The sequence below is a fragment of the Pantherophis guttatus genome, chromosome 8 (genome assembly GCF_059756535.1).
Source record: "Pantherophis guttatus breed Tessera chromosome 8, ASM5975653v1, whole genome shotgun sequence".
Classification (NCBI taxonomy): Eukaryota; Metazoa; Chordata; class Lepidosauria; order Squamata; family Colubridae; genus Pantherophis; species Pantherophis guttatus.
In genome coordinates this window covers 77,070,468-77,097,846 of record NC_142070.1, presented here as the reverse complement: position 1 = coordinate 77,097,846, position 27,379 = coordinate 77,070,468, and positions in this window count along the sequence as shown.

Sequence of the window (27,379 nt, the reverse complement as noted above, 5' to 3'; positions counted from 1 at the left end):
CCATTTGTCTGAAGTAGTGTAGGGTTTCCTGCTTAAGCAGGGGGTTGGACTAGAAGACCTCCAAGGTCCCTTCCAACTCTGTTATTCTGAGTTTCCCCCTTCCCCGTTTTCTTGCTTTTGGTATAGGCACACATATAGAAAGAGAGTGCTTCTTGCTTATGTAAGCAGAGTTGGGGGTGGAGTTAAGGGCATCATTAGCTTAGAGCAGGGGTCTGCAACCTTAAACACTCAAAGAGCCATTTGGACCCATTTCCCACAGAAAAGAAAACACCGGGAGCCACAAAACCCTTCCCGTGTCTGATTATTTCTTGAGCGGCTACAAAACTAGCTTATGTAGTTGAATTAAACATTGTGTTTTCTTCTGAAACTTTTCTTTTCTTGGATTTATCCATGGTTGGCCTACCGGGGGTTGAAAAGCTCAATAAAATCACATGCCGGCGGGTGTCACACATTGGCGGTTGTGACACATATTTTGAGTGACAGGGAGCAGGAGCAGAGGGGTGAAAGAGCCACATGGGGCTCCAGAGCCACAGGTTGCTGACCCCTGGCTTAGAGACATTACATTCCAACAAAAGATTGAAGTTCAATGCCTCTTGAATTAGGTTTATGTCAGGTGCAAAGAATCAAAGCCATAGGTTATAAGCTGCATTTCAGAAAGGTTTATGCCGATATACAAGAATTTAGTCAACTAAAGTTCAGTACTAAAATGGCCCCACATAAGAGTCAACTGACTTCAAGACGGGTTAGGAATGGAGCCTTTGTGGCTACATAATGTCTCTAAACTGATGACAGACTTAACGCCGTCTCCCAGCTCTGCCTGTTCTTCTTCTACAGTTCTTCTTAACCCAGTTCAAAGCTTTGATTCTGAACTAGCATTGAGTAACATGTTCATCTATGAAGTGAATTGACTCTAAAATGAAATTGGAATATCAGATTGAATTATTATTTTTTTTAATTAAATTTTATTAAATAAAGAATATATTACATTTCAAACTCTACGGTTCGGCAACGTGTAGTCATCTTGTATATTTACATATATGGAATCTAATCAATTATCTAGGTATTATACAATTTATATGTAAATTTTGTAAAATTGAACACATAATACAACAATAATATATAGATTAATTAATAATTGTACATTGTCCGAATGAGCCTTGGTAGTACAGTGGTTTAATGCACCCTGTAATTAACACAGCTGCCTGCAATTTCTGCAGGTTCGAATCTTACCAGGCTCAAGGTTGACTCAGCCTTCCATCCTTTCTAAGGTAGGTTAAATGAGGACCCAGTTTGTGGGGGCAATAAGCTGACTTTGTATAAATATACAAAAGTATGAAGGCTATTGCTTAACGCATTGTAAGCCGCCCTGAGTCTCTGGAGAAGGGCAGCATATAAATCAAATTAAAAAAAAAAATGAGAGTTAACTTTTGCATTTATTTTTCAACCACCTATATCACAGATCCCAGATCGTATAGAATTCTGAGTCTTTCTTTCCATTTAAGACATACGTTAATCTGCACATTTCTGCACAGTCCAATATTTTATTGACTATCTGTTCCTCAGTTGGACATCCTTTCTCTTTCCAGCAACTGGCATAGGAGAGTCTAGCAGCTGTAACAATATGGATAATCAGATATTTCTTTTCCTTAACAAATTTCCGTTTTAGATTGAATTATTATGCTGAACTGGAAACATTTGAATTGATTCAGTGGGTTGGAAAATTTATGCGATGTTCTGAATGATTCTGGAATAGCAAATTGGATTGAATTGAAATTTCAGTCTGTTTTTATTTTTGGGGGGTTGTTGTTGTTGTTTGGTTTTTAAGGCTACTTTCACCATCCCAGAGCAGGGGTGAAATGCTCCCGGTTCGGACTGGATCGCCCAATCCGGTAGCGATGACGGCGGGTGGTTCGGAGAACCGGTAGCAAAAATCCCTGTGCCCCTCCCCATGCCCAGCTGAGCCACACGATCATCAGAGGCTTTTTTTAACTTTTAAAAGCATTTTTCTACAACCTCTTCAGCCAAAAAAAATGCTTTTAAAAGCCTCTGATGACCGTGCGGCTCAGCTGGGATCGTCAGAGGCTTTTAAAAGGATTTTTTTTCTACAGCCTCTTCGGCTGAAGAGATTATAGAAAAAAAATGCTTTTAAAAGCCTCCGATGATCAGGCAACTCAGCTGCGATCGTCAGAGGCTTTTAAAAGGATTTTTTTCTACAGCCTCTTCGGCTGAAGAGATTATAGAAAAAAATGCTTTTAAAAGCCTCCGATGATCAGGCAACTCAGCTGCGATCGTCAGAGGCTTTTAAAAGGATTCTTTTCTACAGCCTCTTCGGCTGAAGAGATTATAGAAAAAAAATGCTTTTAAAAGCCTCCGATGATCAGGCAACTCAGCTGCGATCGTCAGAGGCTTTTAAAAGGATTTTTTTCTACAGCCTCTTCGGCTGAAGAGATTATAGAAAAAAAATGCTTTTAAAAGCCTCCGATGATCAGGCAACTCAGCTGCGATCGTCAGAGGCTTTTAAAAGCATTTTTTTTCTACAGCCTCTTCGGCTGAAGAGATTATAGAAAAAAAATGCTTTTAAAAGCCTCCGATGATCAGGCAACTCAGCTGTGATCGTCAGAGGCTTTTAAAAGGATTCTTTTCTACAGCCTCTTCGGCTGAAGAAGTTGTAGAAAAAAATGCTTTTAAAAGTAAAAAAAAAAAAAAAAGTTGGCCACGCCGATCCAGTGACATTACCCACCCACCCACCAAGCCACGCCCACAGAACCGATAGTAACAAATTTTACATTTCACCACTGCCCCAGAGTCACAATTGTGAGAAGGGCTACTATAGAAATTGACGAAATAAATAAGCAAGTCTGAATTAAATCAGTAATTCAAATCAGACTGAAGTCAGGCTGCATGTCCATATCGTTTCCCTTATTTTTCCAGGCAGGATGGTGCAACTTGAACAAGTATTAATATTAATTGTGTTTTTAATGTAATTAGTTTAAAAATGAAAGTCAAGGGATCTGGGCCAAAGAGAGCAAACATCACAACTTATTGTGCTATGATGATAGTTTGTCTAGTGTCCCTTTGTACTTTCTGAAAACTTCATGCATATTCTAACACTTCGGTCCATTATTATTAATAAAACATAATCTGGGTTTTCAAGGTGAAAGGAAGGTACAGAGACAATAATTTGGGAAGAAAACGCTCTTTCTCTATTAAGACAAAAATTGAAATTGCACAGTGAATGACTTCATGTAATAACACTATCTCAGCTTGTCATCCCCACATTGAAGCCATTTTAGTATGGATCTCTCGACTGGCTTTTCCAGATTCTTTACCAATGGGGCGCTTAGAATCACTCACAGATCACCTGCCAAAGGAATCTACTTCTTTTTTTTTTTGTCTTTATCCTTATCCTTTATCCTTTATCCCCATTCCCACCGCACTCCTGGGAGAAGGATACTGCAAAATCTCCATTTCCACCCCACTCCAGGGGAAGAATACCGCAAAATCTTCATTCAAAACCCACTCCAGGGGAAGGATACTGCAAAATCCACATTCCCGCCCCACTCCTGGGGGAAGGATACTGCAAAATCTCCATTTCCACCCCACTCCAGGGGAAGGATACTGCAAAATCTCCATTTCCACCCCACTCCTGGGGGAAGCATACTGCAAAATCCCCATTCCTTCCACACTCTGGGACCAGCCAGAGGCAGTGTTTGCCGTTTCCGCTACCGGTTCGCCAGAACCTGTCAGAATCTGCTGGATTTCACCCCTGCTCCATAGCCAATGTAACAATCAATCTTATCTATTTTTGTTTTTTGGTTAGAATACAGAACATACAATCAGAGGGCTGGAAGGGACCTGGGAAGTCTTCTAGTCCAACACCTTACTCAAGGTAGAAGATCTTATAGCATTCCGGCAAAATGGTTGTCCTGCTTTTTAGTATGCAGTCTAGCTTTGCCATGGCTTCCTCCTCAGGAGCAAGCATCTTTTAATTTCTTGGCTGCAGTCCCCATCTGCGGTGATCTTGGAGCCCAGGAAAATAAAATCTGTCACTACCTCCATTTCTTTCCCATCTATTTGCCAGGAATTGAGAGGGCTGGGAGCCATGATCTTAGTTTTCTTAATGTTGAGTTTCAAGCCAACATTTCCATTCTCCTTCTTCACCCGCATCAAGAGGCTCTTTAGTTCCTCTTCACTTTCTGCCATTAGAGTGGTATCATCTGCCTTTCTGAGGTTGTTGATATTTCTCCTGGCAATCTTAATTCCAATTTTTGATTCATCTAACCCCGCCTTTCTCATGATGTGCTCTGCATATAAATTAAATAGGCAGGGCGACAGTATGCAACCTTTGCCAGACTCCTTTCCCAATTTTGAACCAATCAGTGGTTCCGTGTCCAGTTCTCACTGTTGCTTTTTGACCCACATATAGGATTCTCAAGAGACAAATAAGATGGTCTGGTACTCCCACCTCTTTAAGTTACAACTAGTGCAGTAAAAATCTGCACCTTTCCTTTCTTTAATTAGAAGTCACTTCATCATTGTGGGCTTGCTCCTGTCTGCAAAGTGTTCTGGAAAGCTGTCTGGAAAGTTTAATTGTATGAACATCTTTTCTAGATATTTTTAAGTCTACAAGGACAACTTGCCATGCAGGAAAAAAAGCACATTTTTCAATCCTGGAAATAGAAATTAATTTAGGTAGAACAATCTTTCACAAGAATCATACCTCCAGCTCTTGAATCAGATAAATTTCTTTCTTTCTTTCCTTCCTTCCTTCCTTCCTTCCTTCCTTCCTTCCTTCCTTCCTTCCTTCCTTCCTTCCTTCCTTCTTTCTTTCTTTCTTTCTTTCTTTCTTTCTTTCCTTCTTTCCTTTTTTCTTTCTTTCTTTCCTTCCTTCTTTTTTTCTTTTTTCTTTCTTTTTTCTTTCTTTCTTTCCTTCCTTCTTTCCTTCCTTCCTTCCTCCTTCCTTCCTTCCTTCCCTCTTTCTTTCCTTCCTTCCTTCCTTCCTTCCTTCCTTCCTTCCTTCCTTCCTTCCTTCCTTCCTTCCTTCCTTCCTTCTTTCTTTCTTTCTTTCTTTCTTTCTTTCTTTCTTTCTTTCTTTCTTTCTTTGCTTGATTCAGAGCTATTCTGTTTCCCAAAGCACCTTTGAACGTACGCAAGTTTTACAAGCAAACGTTTGTATCCTCCATGGAATTCACCAGATAATTCTTGATCCAAATGCTTAAAGTGAGGGAAGATTTGTCTCTTCCTTGCTACCTTATAGCTCAGTATCCTAGAAGGGACCTGTATGGCTTATAATTTAATATGTTCTATAACTTGGCAGTCAAATTCAATAAGGTCCTATTTTCATCAGAGAGATTTCTAAACATCAGTAAGTCAAGATGAAAAAAAAAAGGGAGGGGGAGCTAGATGTGGGAAGATGACGGAAGGAGAGAGAGCAAAGAGAAAATATACTGTGTTTCTCCGAAAATAAAACCTATCCCCAAAATAAGACCTAGCATGTTTTCTGCACGTGTGCCCAATATACCCACCCCCAAAATAAGCCCTACTTAAGCACCTGTGCAGCTGGCTGCCCACCCATTCCATTTGGTTGCTCGCAGTGCTGCTGACACAAGGTGGGGTGAGGCAAGGGGGTTGGAGCTGCCCCCTTGCCTCACCTCACACATCGGCTTACCTCAGGGCCCCTGCAACCAGGCCATCCATGCCCCAACAACCGCCTCATGGTGGCAGCACCGGCAATCGTGTGCAGTAGTAGCCCACTTGGCTACCGGCTCACCTCTTCTTCCGGCACTGGCACAGCATGGGAGCAAGAGGCCGAGCGATGAACTGGTGCCCCATCCACAAGGCACGGCAGTTGTCAGGGCATGGATGGCCTGGCTACATCACTCGGCCTCCTATGGTGCCACACCAGTGCCAGAAGAAGAAGTGAGCTTCCACTGCGAGGCGAGGTAGTTGTAGATAGCCTGGCTGCTGGCACCCTGAGGTAAGCCAGTGCTGGGTTTTGGGGGCAATTCCACCACCCATCCACCCTGCCATCTGGTGGTAGAGGCGCTCAAAAGAAATAAGACATCCCACCAAAATAAGCCCTAGTGCTTATTTCAGTAACCAAAAGAGATAAGACCGAGTCTTATTTTTGGGGAAACGTGTATGTGTGTGTAGATATTTCAGTCTCTGGGCACACTGAGAATATATCTGCTGAACAAAACTCCTCATTGGCAACAGGAAGGGCATCCAGCCATTGAAACACTCTGCATTTCATGTTGAATTCTGTGGCAGAGAGAATGCTAACTTGTCTCTCTCCATTCACAATGGAGCTGCTGCTCCCTTTATAGTTCCCTCCTGTCCCCCTCCCTCCCGGGGACTACCTTAAAGGGACAGACTGCAGCAGCTCTGTTCTGAATGGAGGGAGAAAAATTAGCATTCTCTCTGCTGCATTTAACGTTGAATTCTGTGGAATATCGAGCGACCAGAAGAAGTGAGAGGCGACCGGCAGGGCATGGGTGGGGCCAAGGAGGGGTAATTACTACCAGTTCGGCGAACCAATGCCAATTATCCCTATCGGTTTGCCCGAACCGGGCTGAACCAGTTGGATTTCACCCCTGAAACAGACCTCTGTGTAGTCTATTTAAAAAGTGTAGACAACAACGCTTCAGGAACAGTGGGAAGTGAATAAGATTATCCCCCAAATCTCTTCCTGCATCTGATTATTAATAAAGAACCAGCTGTTCCCAGAGGATATCACTGCATATAGTAATCAATTCTGCTGAAACCTCCAGCAGAATTAACAAGAATATAGCTTGCTTAACTCCTGACATAAATCACTTACCTACCAAAATGCCAAAATTGTTGCAGTCCCAAGCCTGAAATCAGATTTATATTGAAGTTTTAATTTAATTTTTTTAAATATAATTTTTGCATTTAAGTTTTCTCTGGCTTCGTGACTTGGTTTTCTTTTCCCGGCCACTACATCCTTCGAGAGAAAACAGCCACCACAAAAAAATATGTTTCTGCTATCAGCTATTGAGGACTACATGCTGACAGCAGCAAGAATGTTTTATGCACTTAAAAAATGAAAAGAGACGCTCATTCGCACAAGGGAAGAATGGCTGGAAAAACTGACGGAGTTAGCCGAGGTGGTGAAATGAACTGTTCAATACATCCAATTTCGTTTCCACTTGAAAGCTGCTTCTAGGTTTTGTGCTTGCAAACAAAACACAACACAACACAATTCTGACTTTGTGATCTGCGGATTAGATAAGTTTGCTGCTATACAAATGGCTAGGTTACTGTAATAGCTAACCTTTTGGCTGTTGCATGCCAAAAGCGGGAGGAGCGTGGGGGGAGGGGTGATGCGCGTGTGTGCCCACACCCACCATTCAATGCACCCCACCCCCTTGTGCATGCATGTGTGACCCCTCCATGTTCCCCCTGCTTTTGTCACACGATGGCATGGTGGCCCTGCTAGGCCCATTTTTTGCCCTCCCCAGGCTCCAGAGGCTTTCTGGGGAGGACAAAAACAGCCTTCCCCAACCCCCCTGGAGATCTCCAGAGGCCGGAAATGGCCCATTTGCCAATTACTGGTGGTGTTCTGTCCCCGTCCCACACACACACACCAACAGACGTCCAAGAGTTAAAAATCAAACCAAAATTAATTTGATGACACAAAACAAATCAATTCCATATTGTTGCCAAGAAAATGATGATGAAGTCCACTGTAGTCAAACTTCACTCTATACCTTTATACCCACTAAAGAGACCTATTGACTCAATATTGATGAAAAGAAGGACTAGGGGTGACATGACAGCACTGTTCCAATATCTCAGGGGCTGCCACAAAGAAGAGGGAGGACAATTAATCAGTGGAACAACTTGTCTCCAGAGGTTGTAAATGCTCCAACACTGGAAGTTTTTAAGAAGAGATTGGATGACCATTAGTCTGAAGTAGTATAGGTTTTCTGCCTAAGCAGGGGGTTGGATTAGAAGACCTCCAAGGTCCCTTCCAACTCAGTTATCCTATCCTATCCTATCCTATCCTATCCTATCCTATCCTATCCTATCCTACCCTACCCTACCCCACCCTACCCTACCCTACCCTACCTTACCTATTAGGATAGGATAGGATAGGATAGGATAGGATAAGATAAGGTAGGGTAGGGTAGGGTAGGGTAGGGTAGGGTAGGGTAGGGTAGGGTAGGATATGGTAGGGTAGGATAGGATAGGATAGGATAGGATAGGATAGGATAGGATAGGATAGGATCCTACCCTACCCTACCCGACCCGACCCTACCCTACCCTACCCTACCCTACCTTACCTATTAGGATAGGATAGGATAGGATAGGATAGGATAGGATAGGATAGGATAGGGTAGGGTAGGATATGGTAGGGTAGGTAGGATAGGATAGGATAGGATAGGATAGGATAGGATAGGATCCTACCCTACCCTACCCGACCCGACCCTACCCTACCCTACCCTACCCTACCCTACCCTATCTTATTAGGATAGGATAGGATAGGATACGATCCTACCCTACCCTACCCTACCCTACCCTACCCTACCCTACCGTATCCTATCCTATCCTATCCTATCCTATCCTATCCTATCCTATCCTATCCTATCCTATCCTATCCCATTCCATTCCTTTCCATTCCATTCCATTCCATTCCATTCCTGTCTGCCCATATGTACCGTTTCTAGCCACAAATTCCAGAATAATTTACTCATTGATATATTCAGCTTTCAATCTCAATCAGTGAACGTTCCGGCCGATATGTGGCACCTAATGGTCAGAAATGGACTGTATTCAAAGCATTGTTAAAGTCTCTGGCAACAATTTTCCTAATCAACTCTCATTGAAGTATTAATTAAGTTTCGGAATTTGTTGACCGTTTTTGAGATTGGCCAATATTGGCTAGGTGCTACCACCTGTCTGGGCATTTAGAAGTAAGTGGAAACAAAACATGGAAGTTGAGTATTATTGTTTCCGTATTTTTACAACTCCAGCCTAGATTATTAACCACATTGGAGTCACTTTTAACAAGCCAGAACTGACTCACTGAAACAAACATTGGTGGAAACCAATTAGAACATCTGCTAATGTTCCCCTCCTTTTTTTTGACATATAAATCAATAGATCGTTATTTCCTGCATTATATTTTCTGGTACTTTATCCAAAGTGGTTTTCAGAATATCTAAAGGAGTAATCATCTTTTGGGAAATGATACGAGGAACAGATTTTAACTGTTCTAGTGAGAATAGCAATTTGGCAACATCCTGCTTGCTTCGCCATTTGTCACTAGACAAAAAGAAGAAGAAAAAAATCATCCAAGGGTTATGAAAAGAACCTTCTGCAAGGTTAAAGATTTCAATTAACAATCTGAGAACGTTACTAGGGAATGAATTATAGCTAAATGTTGGATGAACATTAACAGTTGTGCTTTTATATGCCATGATGCATGGCATGGTAGACAAGGAAAGATAATTCTTCATATGTCATTGCCCCTGCCAGACACACAATAGCTCATTTGGCATTAAATTGTTTATCTTAATGGCATAAAAGCTTTATATTGCTGTATAAATATTGACTTTCAGGGAAAAGGCTGAGAAATACTGAAAGGGGAGAAAATAACATATTGTTGGGTTTGTTTGTTTGTTTGTTTTTGCGCTGTCAAATGGAGGATTGATGTTAACTGAGGATTCAAAATATAGCTCCTTTCTTTTTTTTTTTTTAACAGAGAATATCAGTTAAGGAGAAATAATAACAGTAATATAGACAAAGTCTTTAGAATTCAAATAAACCAGAACATGCCGTATAACAATCCAGATTTGAGGAGGAGGAGGAGGAGGAGGAGGTGGAGGAGGAGGAGGAGGAGGAGGAGGAGGAGGAGGAGGAGGAGGAGGAGGAGGAGGAGATGGTGGTGGAGAAGGAGAAGATGACAATTATAATTGAGATCATAACATGCCCTGTATCATGAAGAACCTGTTCTGCCCCAGCTATGGACCCCAAAGAACTCAGCATACACAAAGTCCATTCAAAGTTTAGTTTACTGAATAAACCAGTCTTTTACAACAACGGCTGTTAATTAATTGCATTAACAGCCGCCAAGAATTCAAAGAATAATAACTGAAAGCTTACTATGGTTGGCAGAATGCCCAGAAGCAATTTGCAGGAAGCTGATAAGATAAGCAAGACAAGACAGAGAAGACAGAGAAATATCTGCCTCTACCTAGGACCGAACTCACAGCCTCCTGATTGTCAGACAAGAGCTCCACCTCTAGGCCACTGTACCACTTAACAATGGGATAATGATGATCTTCAAATGTTATTTTTTTTCAGCTGTACGCTAGCTTAGTGACAGATTTATGAATGATAGTTGATTTGCAGCTTGTAGCTATTTCAATGAACTATATTTCTAATTCTCTTTTGAAGTCAGTTTGCTGACCTGATCCAAGTTGTAAGGCTAATGCAACATTTAATTTCTCATTTAACTAAATAAACACGATTAGTCATCAGCTGGGGGGGGGGGAAACCTAGAGAATTGTGAATTTTCTGCACAAGGCCTTGCAGTAAATAAGTTCTAATAAATAAATAAGCATCAAAAAACACGCCCGTTTTTTAGGTATTGCTGACTAACTCTATAGAATTAGAAGCCTGTCCATTTCAGATATAGAAAGTACTACAGGTAATCCTCAATTTACAACAGCTCATTTAATGACCGTTCAGAGCAGTGGTAGAATTCATATTTTTTTTGCTACCGGTTCTGTGGGTGTGGCTTCGTGGGCGTGGCTTGGTGGGCATGGCAGGGGAAGGATACTGCAAAATCTCCATTCCCACCCCACTCCAGGAGAAGAATACTGCAAAATCTCCATTCCCTCCCCACTACTGGGGGAAGGATACTGCAAAATCTCCATTCCCACCGCACTCCTGGGAGAAGGATACTGAAAAATCTCCATTCCCACCCCATTCCAGGGGAAGGATACTGCAAAATCTCCATTCCCTCCCCACTCCTGGGAGAAGGATACTGCAAAATCTCCATTCCCACCTCACTCCAGGGGAAGATACTGCAAAATCTCCATTCCCTCACCATTCCTGGGGGAAGAATACTGCAAAATCTCCATTCCCTTCCAACTCCAGGGAGGGATACTGCAAAATCTCCATTCCCTCCCCACTCCTGGAGGAAGGATACTGCAAAATCTCCATTCGCACCCCACTCCTGGGGGAAGGATACTGCAAAATCTCCATTCCAACCCCACTCTGCAGCCAGCCAGAGGTGGTATTTGCCAGTTCTCCGAACGGCTCAAAATTTCCACTACCGGTTCTCCAGAACCTGTCAGAACCTGCTGAATAGCACCCTGGTTCAAAGTTACAACAGGATTGAAAAAAAGTGACTTATGACCGTTGCTCACACTTATGGCCATTGCAGCATCCCCATGGTCACATGATCAAAATTCAGATGCTTGGCAACTGATTCATATTTATGACGGTTGCAGTATCTCGGTGTCATGTGACCCCCTTCTCTGACCTTCTGACAAGCAGAGGCAATGAGGAATGCAGATTCACTTAACAACCATGTCACTAACTTAACAACTTCAGGGATTCACTTAACAACTGTGGCAAGAAAAGTCCTAAAATGGGGGAAAACTCCCTTAACAAATGCTTCCCTTAACAACATCAATGTTGGGCTTAATTGTCGTTGTAAGTCGAGGCCTACCTGTAATGACAATGCTTTAGAATAAATAGTTAATGACAATATTCCTTGCATGGAGAAACAGGTGTTGTAAGCAACTTCACAATGCACAATTTAGTACACTTCTGGAAGACCAAATATTATTTTTTGCAAAACTTTTATTATTATTATTATTATTATTTTTCTCAACACACAAATTACATCTTTTTTGAACAGAGTCCTGATGCGGTCATCAATTTATACAATATTTTTTATCATCTTTAACAAGATTTTATATATTCTATTTTGCCATAATACTTATTTCTTAATCTTAAATCACCTGTCTCAACTAATACCATCTTTAAAAGATTTACTCAAATTTACTTGATCAAAACAATTACCCTTCTATTACCTTAAATCTCAGTTCAATTAATAACTCATAATACATTTCACAATTCTTAGCCTAAATCCTCACTATTAACAATCCTTAATCTTAAATTACCTATCTCCCCTATTACCATTTTATAAAAAGTTTACTCTTATTTATTTAATCAAAACAATTACTCTTCTATTAACCCCCCTTAAATCTCAGTTCAATTAATAACTCATAATACATTTCACAATTCTTAGCCTAAATCCTCACTATTAACAATACTTAATCTTAAATCACCTATCTCCCCTATTACCATCTTATAAAAAGTTTACTCTTATTTATTTAATCAAAACAATTACTCTTCTATTAACCCCCCTTAAATCTCAGTTCAATTAATAACTCATAATACATTTCACAATTCTTAGCCTAAATCCTCATTATTAACAATACTTAATCTTAAATCACCTATCTCCCCATTACCATTTTATAAAAAGTTTACTCTTATTTATTTAATCAAAACAATTACTCTTCTATTAACCCACCTTAAATCTCAATTCAATTAATAACTCATAATACATTTCACAATTCTTAGCCTAAATCCTCATTATTAACAATACTTAATCTTAAATCACCTATCTCCCCATTACCATTTTATAAAAAGTTTACTCTTATTTATTTAATCAAAACAATTACCCTTCTATTAACCCACTTTAAATCTCAATTTAAAGATTTAAATTGAGTTGGAAGACCAAATATTGATAAGCAATGACAATCTTCAGAATATCAATATGATACTTTCACTGTATTTGGGAATCAGAAAAAAAACAACAATTTTATTTCTCTCATTTTTCATTCTCCAACTGCTGTGGGTGTGGTGGTGGAAGTTGTGGTGGTGGTTTTTAAGTAAAAACAGGTCATAAGAGTAAGCATTGTATTGTATCGATTGAAAATTCACTGCGATTATTTCAAATTGTATCATTATAAATGTTTGTTTCTGAATTTGTTCCCCATTGTTTAAGCGTAGATGTTCGGATGAATGACGTTAAGAGGAAATCAGAGTTATCATCAGTCACCAGAATTAAAACAAGAACAAAAACGCTTGTTGGACAGTTAGTAAATTGGTTAGTAAATTGCACAGAAGCAAGCAAATGAGGAATAAATGTCTAGTAGCATCTTACAGATGTTTGATGCGGTGTCTGGAATCAAGCCAATTAGAAAAATGACAGTCACACATATGCCGAGATGGGCTGCTGGAGCAAAATCATTCTGTGTAATTACGTAAATGTAATAAATACGGGTGAGATTGTTAAATCAGTACTTGTTGATTTGCAAATTACATGATCCTAATGCCACATACATATAGAGCAATAGATTTAATATGTGCAAAGCTGGGACAATTATTGGGTGATTATTACTTCTTCCACGATGTTATTTCCCTTCCTCCCTCCCTCCCTTTGATTCAGTTAATATGTGCAAAATTGGGACAATTATTGGGTGATTATTACTTCTTCCAAGATATTATTTCCTTCCTTCCTTCCTTCCTTCCTTCCTTCCTTCCTTCCTTCCTTCCTTCCTTCCTTCCTTCCTTCTTTCCTCCCTCCCTCCCTCTTAGTCTTGATTCAGTTAATATGTGCAAAACTGGGACAATTATTGGGTAAATATTACTTCTTCCAAAATATTATTTATTTCCTTCCTTCCTTCCTTCCTTCCTTCCTTCCTTCCTTCCTTCCTTCCTTCCTTCCTTCCTTCCTTCCTCTTAGTCTTGATTCAGTTAATATGTGCAAAATTGAGACAATTATTGGGTGATTATTACTTCTTCCAAGATATTATTTCCTTCCTTCCTTCCTTCCTTCCTTCCTTCCTTCCTTCCTTCCTTCCTTCCTTCCTTCCTTCCTTCCTTCCTTCCTCTTAGTCTTGATTCAGTTAATATGTGCAAAATTGAGACAATTATTGGGTGATTATTACTTCTTCCAAGATATTATTTCCTTCCTTCCTTCCTTCCTTCCTTCCTTCCTTCCTTCCTTCCTTCCTTCCTTCCTTCCTCTTAGTCTTGATTCAGTTAATATGTGCAAAATTGAGACAATTATTGGGTGATTATTACTTCTTCCAAGATATTATTTCCTTCCTTCCTTCCTTCCTTCCTTCCTTCCTTCCTTCCTTCCTTCCTTCCTTCCTTCCTTCCTTCCTTCCTTCCTTCCTTCCAACTCCATGTAATGTTTTCTTTGCAACATTTGGAAAAAAGTACTATATGCAACCTTCTGCTTCAGGCTGTAAAAAACTAGCTTCAGGCCTAAATCCAGACTGAAATTCCCAGTCTTCTGGTTTCTAGCCCACTGCGCAAAAGTGGTTTCCAGATAAGACATGCCGTAACATCGATGCCACTTTAATGCAGTAATGTACAACGATCCAGGAATGATAATTCAGATTTAATTTCATTCATGCTTGTTTTTGTCACATTCGTTCTGTACACAACCTTATTGTACGCAACCATCTGCAATCTGTGTGCAAATGTCTTGGGAAGTCTTGGGATTTGGAGTCAAAGATGGCATCACAAAACAGGGAGATTATTGAGTTTAATAGACTCTGTACAAACGAATTAGTGTGTGGGAGAGTATAATGTATCTTTGAGATGTTATTGACTCCTGATGACTGCCTGGATAAGTCCATGCAGTTGTTTTAATTCACTTAAAATGTTCACAGGGAAATTAGAAGGGGAACTTACTAAATTTGTGGATGATACGAAGCTGGCAGGAATAGCTAACACCCTGGATGATAGGCTCAAGATCCAAATGGATCTTGACAGATTTGAACACTGGGCCCTATCTAACAAAATGGAATTCAATGTATAGAAAAGTAAAGTCTTACACTTAGGCAAGAAAAACCCAAAGTACACATATAGACTGGTTGAAACCAGGCTTAATAGCATTAACTGTCAGAGGGATCTTGGAGTTTTAGTGGACAACCAGTTAAATATGAGCCAACAGTGTGCAGCGGCAGCCAAAAAAAGCCAACACAATCCAAAGTTCCATTAACAGAGGGATACAATCAAGATCAAGTGAGGTACAAATTCCACTCTATAAAGCCTTAGTAAGACCACACCTAGAATACTGCATCCAGTTTGGTCACCACACTATAAAAAAGATGTGGAGACTCTAGAAAGAGTGCAGAGAAGAGCAACCAGGATGATTAGGGGATTGGAGGCTAAAACATACAATGAACGGTTGCAGAAACTGGGCCTGGCTAGTCTAGTGAAGAGAAGGACCGGGGAGACATGATAGCAGTCTTCCAATATTTGAGCGGCTGCCACAGAGAGGAGTCCAAAGCACCTGAAGATCAGACTAGAAGTAAGAAAAATTTTTTCTGACAGTGACAACAATCAACCAATGGCACAGAAGCTGCCTCCAGAAGTTGTGGGAGCTTCATCCCTGGAAGCTTTCAAGGAGAGACTGGACTGCCATCTGTCAGAAATGGTGTAAGGTCTCCTGCTTGGGTGTTTTTTTGTTTTGTTTTTTTGCTTTAATTTATATGCCGCCCTTCTCCGGAGACTCAGGGCGGTTTACAATGCGTTAAGCAATAGCCTTCATCCTTTTTTGTATATTTATACAAAGTCAGCTTATTGGCCCCACAATCTGGGTCCTCGTTTTACCTACCTTTTGAAAGGATGGAAGGCTGAGTCAACCTTGAGCCTTGCAGTAATTGCAAGCAGCAGATGTTAATAACAGTGCTTTAGTCTATTGTACTACAGGCTCAGGTTTGGACTAGATGACCTCCCTTTCAATTCTGTTAATCTGTAATCTAGACTATTTCATTTTTTAAAAAATCAGATGACATTAACTTTCCCCGTTCCTTATTTCTGCAATTGCCTTACTAATGGTGGGATTTCTTCGATAGTGGCCAGAATGAGGGGTGGCGGTTATAATTTCCCCGTCCTTTAGCCACCCTTGAAAGAGAAACATGCAGGGCGCTCTCATAAATACCAGCAAAGGTTTTGATAGTGAGAATTGGTAAATATTTTGTTACCCTTGAGATGAAGTGCTCAGAATCAGTATTTAATTAACAAATAAAACCATTACTGCTACTTGAGCTGTAATAATTGCCAATAATTGCTTGGTAGAATTAAAGAACTGTCATAAACAGGATGCTGCAATAAAAAAAAAGGGGGGGGGGAAAGGAATCAAATGAGCCTTAACTTTAACTGTTCTTTTGGAAATGATTTCAACATCTCTCTAGACTGCTCTCTAATTTATACACCTAGTCCCAGAGGTGGGATGTAGCCAGTTCGCACCAGTTCCGGTGAACCGGTAGTGGCGATCAGGTGTAGTAGTGATCGTAGGTGGGCCCACCCTGCCCACCTGCCCCGCCCACTGCTCCGGCTCCATATCGTGCTATTTAGGCATGTTTTTGAGGCTGGGCACATGCATGGAAGGTGTGCAAGTGAGCAAAAGAGCCTTGGCGGCTCAGCAGACTAATGTGCTGTTAACTAGCACCAGCTGCCTGCAATTACTGCAAGTTCAAATCTCACCAGGCTCAAGGTTGACTCAGCCTTCCATCCTTTCTAAGGTAGGTAAAATGAGGACCCGGATTGTGGGGGCAATAAGCTGACTTTGAATAAAAAAGAACACCGCTTAGGGGGGGCCAAAAGCCCTACTAAGTAGGTATATACAAAAGTATGAAGGCTATTGCTTAATGCATTGTAAGCCGCCCTGAGTCTCCGGAGAAGGGCGGAATATAAATCGAACCAATAAATAAATAATAAATAAATAAAGCATGGTGAACCAGTAGTAAAGATAAGTGAAACCGACACCTGCCTAGTCTTCAGTTCACAATGGAGCCCAAAGTTTTGCTTGCTAACAGAGACAGGGAGTTTTTTTCTTCAGAAAATTTTAGTTTATTCCAAGAAGATTTGGCCTTTTGATTTTCCATTGTTCAGTTCTCGATTGCAGGTATTTCTTGCAGATGTTCCGATGTGCCACTTTTTTGACTTTGTCCTGCCATCGTTTGTAGTAAGATGTTCTTGCATTATGATGTGCATGCATTCATTTATTTAAAACATTGATATAGCTGCTCATCTTATAATCAACTCTGGACAGCCCGCAGTCCAAAAAACGTAAATAATATGTAACAAAGGACTTTTGTGATCAGACATGGAGATCCCAGCAAACAAGAGACTTGATTAGATGGCTCCATTATTGAGGATTTTTATATTTTATTCCTGTTGTTTTTATGTTTGTTGTTTGTCAGTATATTCATGAACTCGAATAGGCATAGCAACAGGTCAGCCAATGGGGATTGTTTGGTAACTGAAACATAGTATTTGTTGTATTGTTGTGGAATGATGAGACCAAACAACATTCCTGGGTCAGCCAGAGACAGTTTTATTGCGCAAGGTTCAGAGCCAGATTTGTACCTGAAGCTTTGAACAAGGAAAGAACTCTGATACAACTGTTTTTATACATTTCTAAGACAAAGGATTCGGTGAGATCATGCATTTTCCATATATGATTAACATGAGATCATACATTCTCCATATATGGCTAACACACACCTGTCATATGATAATTGACACACTTCCTAATTACTAAACTGTTAGTAAACCATTATTTTTAGTTTATAAGATTATCTTATCTTAGACAACCTTCTTTAAGTGCTTGTAACTGCTAATGGGAAATTTATTGCTGTCCTTGGGTAAATTTATTGGATTAAGTAACTCTTTGTAACATATATGTCCTTGTATCATTCACAGTGAGGTCACTCAGATGTTTTCCAAATGGCTGTCCTTCCGTGACATCTAGGTCTCATCAGAAGATACATTACCACTTAATGGGGTTTAGCTGATTTTTAATATAATCTCCAAGCAAGCACTTTTCTATCTTATAATAATGTGAATAGAGAGGGTCCTTTAGAGTTCATGTAGCTTTATAATAATGTGAATAGAGAGGGTCCTTTAGAGTTCATGTAGCTGACTCTGTATGATTCCTTCTTTTATCCACATTAGTATGGGACCATAAGGGACAGTTTGGAGCTTAGGCGTGGCTTAACTGTTCTGTATATAAACTTGAGGGCACTAGCTTCTCTCCTTCCTCCATTTTGCCTCTCCATTTTTGTGCTTCCATTTTGTGCTGTGTTTATTTTTCTCTTTTCTACAACGTGGAAAAACCTACAAAGGTATTGTATACATGCCTTATGTGTTGTTATGTATATAAAGAAGTTTTGAATCCTGCTGAATTGTCTGATGGTGTGTGCAACGCTCAAATCTGATGGTTGTACACCGTCCAGAGTTACTTTTGATAAGACAGGAGTCTATATACATTAGATTAAATAGCTAAATAAATAAATTGTATCCTAGTGTATTGTTTTAAGTCCAAATTGTATTTATTGTGTGGTGGCCTGGTGAGTAGCATGGTGACCTAGTGGTGAAGACACTCACCTCCCACTCGGAAGGTTGAGAGTTCAATCCTAGGCAGCAATAAATGTTTCTCTATCAGGGCACACACAAAAATTATCTGCTGCAAACTCTGCATAGACATCAGGAAGGGAATCCAGCAGAAAACATTCAGCTCCATTCAGTCTTCTTGATTCTACCCCGATAAAAGGGATTACAGGGTCATAAAAAGGAAGTTGTTTCTTCTTCTTCTTCTTCTTCTTCTTCTTCTTCTTCTTCTTCTTCTTCTTCTTCTTCTTCTTCTTCTTCTTCTTCTTCTTCTTCTTCTTCTTCTTCTTCTTCTTCTTCTTCTTCTTCTTCTTCTTCTTCTCCTCCTCCTCCTCCTCCTCCTCCTCCTCCTCCTCCTCCTCCTCCTCCTCCTCCTCCTCCCCCTCCCCCTCCCCATCCCCTCCCCCTCTTCCTCTTCTCTTTCTCTTTCTCTTTCTCTTTCTCTTTCTCTTTCTCTTTCTCTTTCTCTTTCTCTTTCTCTTTCTCTTTCTCTTTCTCTTTCTCTTTCTCTTTCTCTTTCTTATCTTTATTCATTAAATATGAAACTCAGTCAACTGAACATTCAAAAATGCATCACAAATACCATTGACTTGTGCTAATGGTTGATATGGGTTGCTGCCAGCATCCTAGGTATCAACAAAGTACTTCTTAAGATGTACGATGTTCCAAGTAGCACAGTTTTTTGCAGTTCCGCTGGTGTTATTGCCGGAAGCTGCAATCTCTTCATGTGTTTTGTAAAATTCTTAAGACCTGGTACCAAATGCTCCAATGAGAATGAGTATCACTGTTACATTTTCATCCATAGCTGTGTAGTTTCGATGGCCAGGTTGCGATATTTCAATAATTTTTTCCAGTTCTTTTTCTTCGACTCTGGCATCTCCTGGTACCGCAATGTCAATAAATTGTACGTTTCAGTTGTTTTCGACAACTGTGATATCTGGTGTGTTGTGTTCCAAGTGATGATCCGTCTGTATTCGAAAGTCCCACAAGATCTTCACCTTCTCATTTTCTATAACTTTTTCCACTTTATGTTCCCATGACTTTTTGGATACAGGAAAATCATATTTTTTACATAATGACCAGTGGATTATTTTAGCAACTCGGTCGTGTCTAGCTTTGTAATCAGCTTGTGTGATTTTGCTGCATTCACATATAAATGTGAAACAGTTTATTATTATTATTATTATTATTATTATTATTATTATTATTATTATTATTATTATTATTATCTTTATTCATTAAATATGAAACTCAGTCAACTGAACATTCAAAAATGCATCACAAATACCATTGACTGGTGCTAAAGGTTGATACAGGTTGGTGCCAGCATCCTAGGTATCAGCCAAGTACCACCTCCTCCTCCTCCTCCTCCTCCTCCTCCTCCTCCTCCTCCTCCTCCTCCTCCTCCTCCTCCTCCTCCTCCTCCTCCTCCTCCTCCTCCTTCTTCTTCTTCTTCTTCTTCTTCTTCTTCTTGATTTATATGCCACCCTTCTCCGGAGACTCAGGGTGGCTTACAATGTGTTAAGCAATAGCCTTCATACTTTTGTATATCTTTACAAAGTCAGCTTATTGCCCCCACAAACTGGGTCCTCAATTTACCTACCTTAGAAAGGATGGAAGGCTGAGTCAACCTTGAGCCTGGTGAGATTCGAACTTACAGTAATTGCAGACAGCTGGTGTTAATCACAATTTTTTTTAGTCTGCTGAGCTACCAGGCTCCTCCTCCTTCTCCTCCTCCTCCTATTATTATTATTATTATTATTATTATTATTATTATTATTATTATTATTATTATTATTATTATTATTATTTAATCTTTAGTGAGATTCACAGCCTTTGAGGCTGGTTAATAGCTCAGCAGCTCGAGTCCTAACCAAGGACCTAGGAACTGTTAAGGTATCGTCGGAGGATATAAGCTGTTCCGAGTAAGGTGGTTTTTTGTAGAATCAAAATGTTCAAGTCCGGCAAATTTAGAATTTCTAAATAGCGGGGTAGCCCTTTGGGTATTGCTCCAAGGGCTCCAATTACAATCGGGACAACACACGATTTCTTTTTCCACAGTCGCTCAACTTCAATTTGCAAGTCCCGGTACTTTGTGATTTTTTCTTGCTGCTTATCTTCAATCCGTGCATCACCAGGTATTGCAATGTCAATGAACCATACTTTTTTCTTTTCAACTATTGTTATATCAGGTGTGTTGTGGACCAAGTGCCTGTCAGTCTGAATCCTAAAGTCCCACAAGATCTTGAGTTTCTCATTCTCTAAAACTTTCTCAACCTGATGTTCCCAGTGGTTTTTGCTGTACTCAAATCCAAACTTCTGGCACAATTTCCAGTGAATGATCTTAGCAACGCGGTCATGGCGTTGTAGGTAGTCAGTTTGTGAAATTTTGCTGCACCCACTGATCAGGTGGTTATTATTATTATTATTATTATTATTATTATTATTATTATTATTATTATTATTATTATTATTATTATTATTATCTTTATTCATTAAATATGAAACTCAGTCTACTGAACATTCAAAAATGCATCACAAATACCATTGACTGGTGCTAATGGGTTGCTGCCAGCGTCCTAGGTATCAACCAAGTACCACCACCTCCTCCTCCTCCTCCTCCTCCTCCTCCTCCTCCTCCTCCTCCTCCTCCTCCTCCTCCTCCTCCTCCTCCTCCTCCTCCTCATTATTATTATTATTATTATTATTATTATTATTATTATTATTATTATTATTATTATTATTATTATTATTATTATTATTCCATTAGTATTACTATTATGAGTTTGTTAAATAACCAGCCAACTGATGCATATAGATGTTGTGAATTGATCCTAATTTTTTATCTACTGCAACATTAGAAGAATGGTAGAATAATCATTTGATTATCATGTCTGGGGGAATTCTACACTCTGTTCTAGACAAATATGTGCCCCATATTTAAAATGTTTACTTAGTTGTTGTTGTTTTTTTTTTAACTAGTCTTTAAAAAAAAAACCCACACACATTAAAGAGTTCAATGGCGAATTAACTTTGGAAGATTTCAAAATACAAAACATAATAACATCCCATAAGACCTGTCCGGTTTTGAAAGAGGTCAGATTTTAATATTATCCCCGGCACAATTTAAAATATGCTTTTAGTGCTATGCTGACTTGTTTATTAGCTTGTGCTGTTAATTAGACAAAAATAGAAATCTCAGAGCTTCTAAAGCTTGGTCACTTCTAACTTTCCTCATTAACTGGCATAAAGCTTTTCAGAGTTTACTCCAGAAGGATTTATGTGGGCTATAACACCATTTTGAAAAGAAAAAAAAAATAACATTATTATTTTCAGCTTTTCACTTTATTGCCTTAATTAGCTTCTGGAGTATGAAGTTTTTACAGGTAATTTGAATCCTCTGATTTGCAAGATTCATACTTGCAGTAGTTTTTGGCAGCAGACAAACTTTTTTAAAAAAATGATTATCTGCCTGAAGAGGTCACTCTTAAGAGGTCACTTTTTTCCATTCCCAAAAATGAATTCTATTTTTCTGTTACTCCATTCTTGATGATGTTGTTGTTGTTGTTGATGATGATGATAACGATGAGGAGGAGGAGGAAAAGGAGGAGGAGGAAAAGGAGAAGGAAGAAGAGGAAGATGAAGAGGAGGAGGAGGAGAAAGAGAAGAAGAGGAGGAGGAGGAGGAGAAGACAAAGAGGAGAAGGAGGACGAAGGGGAGGAGGAGGAGAAGGAGGAGGAGGAGGAGGAGGAGGAGGAGGAGGAGGAGGAGAAGAAGAAGAAGAAGAAGAAGAAGAAGAAGAAGAAGAAGAAGAAGAAGAAGAAGAAGAAGAAGAAGAAGAAGAAACAAAATCATGAAATCCTTAGGAAGAAGAGGAGGAAGAGGAAGAGGAGGAGGAGGAGAGGAGGAGGAGAAGAAGACAAAGAGGAGGAGGAAGAGAAAGAAAAGAAGAGGAGGAAGAGGAAGAGGAGGAGGAGGAGAAAGAGAAGAAGAGGAGGAGGAGAAGAGGAGGAAGAAGAAGAGGAAGATGAAGAGGAGGAGGAGGAGGAGAAAGAGAAAAAGAGGAGGAGGAGGAGAGGAGAAGGAAGAAGAGGAAGATGAAGAGGAGGAGGAGAAGACAAAGAGGAGGAGGAGGATGAAGGGGAGGAGGAGGAGGAGGAGGAGGAGGAAGAGGAAGAAGAAGAAGAAGAAGAAGAAGAAGAAGAAGAAGAAGAAGAAGAAGAAGAAGAAGAAGAAGAAGAAGAAGAAGAAGAAGAAGAAGAAGAAGAAGAAGAAGAAACAAACCTCATGAAATCCTTAGGAAGAAAAGCTATTCAGGCTCCCCCTTTTTTTTAAACCTAGTCTTTGCTTTTTCAGGAGAAGCAAAGAAAAGAAATCATAGCTTCACTTCTGTAAGTAAGTTATCTTAGCCCTTTGTAAACACACTCTATCAAAAGATGAGAGAAATGTTGGTGGAGAAGCGTTGTAATGCATCACCATCATGCCGGCGTTTCAGAAAACATCACCCAGCAGATGTTCCTGTTCCAGAAATCACAGTTGACAAATGCAGCGCTAATAGCGACGGCAAATTATTTGTCATTTCTAGGAGTTCTTTGATACCAGTCCGAGACCTATGCCATATTTCATCTTGATTAAAAGCTGTCACCACCAGCATTTATAAAGTTCATATGTATCAGAATTGTCCCTGTCCAGTTTAGATGCTCTTTGACTTATCACATCCATTCTTCCCAAAGGCAATTTTCTCATAGCTTGTAGTTTGTTCAACAATTCAAGCCACAGAGAAATGTAAACTAAGAGAATAAATCTCAGGGATGCTGTTATTTAGATAGAGAGAAAATGCAATTATACTTTGTCTTGTTTTCTTGCCTTTCATACTAGGATTTGCAAAACATTTTTTGCTGCCCAAAATGCAGAACAAAATCCCCTCTTTGCTGAGTTCCCAAATCGAGAACGTAGCAATTTGTTTACCTCTTTTATCTCCCGTAAAATTCCTCTACTATCGTTGTTTCTCTTATTTTAGTGCCATGTTTCCTAGTAAATTGTATGACTGTGACAGAAGAGAAAGAGTTTAGTAACCCCAGCCTGCCAGTCTTTCCTTCAAAATTGTGGTAGTAGCAGGAGTGAAATCCAGCAGGTTCTGGAGAACTGGTAGCAGAAATTTTGAGTAGTTTGGAGAACTGGTAGCGGAAATTCTGAGTAGTTCGGAGAACCGGCAAATACCACCTCTGGCTGTCCCCAGAGTGGGGTGGGAATGGAGATTTTGCAATATCTTTCCCCCAAGAGTGGGGAGGGAATGGGGATTTTGCAGTATCTTTCTCCTGGGGTGGGATGTGAATGGAGATTTTGCAGTATCCTTCCCCTGCCATGCCCACCAAGCCATGCCCACAGAATCGGTAGTAAAAAAAAAATGGATTTCACCACTGGGCAGTAGCACTCTTATACTTTGGATGTACTTTGGTTCATATAATCATTCAAACTTCGTTTTTCTTCTTCTACAGTTTGATGGATTTGCAATAATTTTGGGCCAAAGTCATATAATTCTTTTAAAAATTTTAAATTTTGTATTGGTATTTTAGTTCTGGCTGTACACTGCCCTGAGTTCACTAGGAGAAGGGCAGGATACAAATTGAATAAAATAAAATAAATAAATAAATAATAGTCCTCTGCCCCCTATTTTTCTTGGCAAGTATAACCTGTTGATGTCACTTCGTGGATGTAAAGTGTGGTACATATTCAAAAGTTTGCGCATTTTCTGGTCCAAGTTTTCCAGTTCAGTCAAAGTCCAGTTGATGATTCCAGCTGAGTAGCATATCACTGGAACTGCCTATATATTAATGCCTGTAATTATGTTTCCAGGATTCAGCTTTGATTTTAATATTTTGCAGACCCTCCTGATGTATTCCTTTTGCGTTAACTCTGACTTTTCCATTCAAAATGTTATCTGCTTCCAATATGCCTAGGTATTTGTAACCATCACCCTTTGCTAATGCTTTTACCATGTTTCCATTTCCCAATTCTATTCCTTCTATTTTTTCCATTTTTCCTTGCTGCATGGATAATATAGCACATTTTTCAAGTCCAAAGTTCATTTTGATGTCGCTGCGGAACAGTTGAACTGTGTTGAGTATTGATTTAAGTTCAGTGGGGCTTTTCGCATACATTTTTAAGTCATCCATGCATAGTAGATGGTTTATCTTGCCATGTTGGCTTGAGATTTGGTATCCCAGTTTTGTGTTTCGTAGGATTATTGTCAGTGGAATTAATGTGATTTTGAACAATAGTCGTGAAAGTGAGACCCTCTGGAAGATTCCTCGTCTGATGTTGACTTCACCAATGTTCTCTCCATTTGCTGTTAGAACTGTTTTCCATTTTTGCATATTTGCTTTCAAAAATGTACAAATATTTTTGCTGATTCCAAAGTTTTCCAGACAGGTGTTAATCCAGCTGTGGGGTAATGAGTCAAATGCCTTCTTGTAATCAATCCATGCCATATTTAAATTCATTTTTCTTTGTTTTTCATTTTTTAGTACCATTTTGTCAATGAGCAGCTTATCTTTTGTTCCTCTTGATTTTTTTATAATTTCTTTTTTGTTCTACTGGATACAAACTGTTACCATCAGATGATTGAATACTGAATTTGCCAGTATTCTTGTAAAAAGTTTGAACGTTGTTGGCAAGCAAGTTGTTGTTGTTGTTGTTGTTGTTGTTGTTGTTATTGGTTAATCTTTAGTGAGATTCACAGCCTTTGAGGCTGGTTAATAGCTCAGCAGCTCGAGTCCTAACCAAGGACCTAGGAACTGTTAAGGTATCGTCGGAGGATGTAAGCTGTTCCGAGTAAGGTGGTTTTTTGTAGAGTCAAAATGTTCAAGTCCGGCAAATTTAGAATTTCTAAATAGCGGGGTAGCCCTTTGGGTATTGCTCCAAGGGCTTCAGTTACAATCGGGACAACACACAATTTTTTCCACAGTCGCTCAACTTCAATTTGCAAATCCCGGTACTTTGTGATTTTTGCTGCTTTGCTGCTTATCTTCAATCCATGCCTCACCAGGTATTGCAATGTCAATGAACCATACTTTTTTCTTTTCAACTATTGTTATGTCAGGTGTGTTGTGGACCAAGTGCCTGTCAGTCTGAATCCTAAAGTCCCACAAGATCTTGAGTTTCTCATTCTCTAAAACTTTCTCAACCTGATGTTCCCAGTGGTTTTTGCTGTACTCAAATCCAAACTTCTGGCACAATTTCCAGTGAATGATCTTAGCAACATGATCATGGCGTTGTAGGTAGTCAGTTTGTGAAATTTTGCTGCATCCACTGATCAGGTGGTCGACTGTCTCATCTTTCTCATTGCAGAGGCGGCATTTGCTGTTGGTGGTAACATGTTGAATTATTATTATTGTTGTTGTTATTGTTGTTGTTGTTGTTGTTGTTGTTGTTGTTGTTGTTATTATTATTATTATTATTATTATTATTATTATTATTATTATTATTATTATTATTATTATTGAACAAGATGGAATTTTGCTGGAGTAACTTTCCCACAAAACACCTCTGATACTGAGGTTTGGATGGGACTAGATCCATCATTCTATAATTGATAACTCTTCCCCAAAGGGAAAGTTTTGGAAAGACAAGCAAAAATTTTATTACGACATGAGAAATGGTAACTACATACCATAACTTGTTTCAATATCCAAATATTGCTGGCCTACTAATGGGCAAGAGAATCTCAAGAGATCCCCATTTCCTTTGCAATAGCTAATAGGCTTTCTGGGTCATTAAATGCATTTTTCTAATCTATTTTCCTTGCCAGCCAAATACAACTCATTATTCTAACTGGTGTTCTCCTTTTTTTTCCCCCCTCCTCACATGGAGACAAGAGTAATCACGTTAAGAAGAGAGGAATAAAGATCCTCATTACATTGCTCTGATGATATTTTCAACGTTTAGGGCTAGGAGGAAATAGCTGAATAGCCTGAGTCCCAGACTAATCTGGAAGGGAGCTGATTTGGTTTTACACACACACACACACACACAAAACACACAAATAAAATAAAAAGCAATCGGTTCACATGGCAATAGCACTTAGACTTATATACCGCTTCACAGTGTTTTACAGCCCCCTCTAAGCGATTTTACACAGTCAGCCTATGGCCCCCAACAATCTGGGTCCTCGTTTTACCGACCTCGGAAGGATGGAAGGCTGAGTCAACCTTGAGCCTGGTGAGATTCAATTTGCCAAATTGCAGGCAGCAGAAGTATCCTGCAGTGCTGCTCCCTCAGTGCACCCCTCCCAACACAATACAACTCACAGTTGAAGACAGAAAATCCCTAACCCAATAAATCATATTAACAAAACACCCAGTCCTATTGCACCAGTGTGAACACGTTACACATTGCACCCACCCTGCAGTCCATCATACTACGTAGTTATGATGTTATTTCTCATTCAGGAGTCTGACAGCCCATGGATAAAAACTGTCCTGTCTCTGCGGCTATATTCATTTCCCTCGTTCATGTCCATGTTCATATTTATACCTTGCTATCTTGTACATGGCTGACAAACTAATAAAATAAATAAATAAATAAAATCTGCCTTTGTTTTATGCTCCAAACAGCAGATATACTGGGTTTAGAGAGAGAATTTCTGGTCTAAAATCAACCACTGAGTTTTACAGTTGTCTGCAAAGTGTCGTATTGCTCTCCATGGTGCAATTCTAACATGCTAAAACGATAAATCTTTGTCTATAATTTGGACTTCTTTTTAGAAGGAAGGATAAGCATGGAGAAATTTTTTTCTTTATTGAAACACTATTAGATTATTTGATTTGAGAATTCAGCGTGACCGACAATAAGTCCATGTGAATGTTTTTATCTTTTTTAAAAAATAGGGAAGGGTTTAGATAGCTGTTCTTTTGCT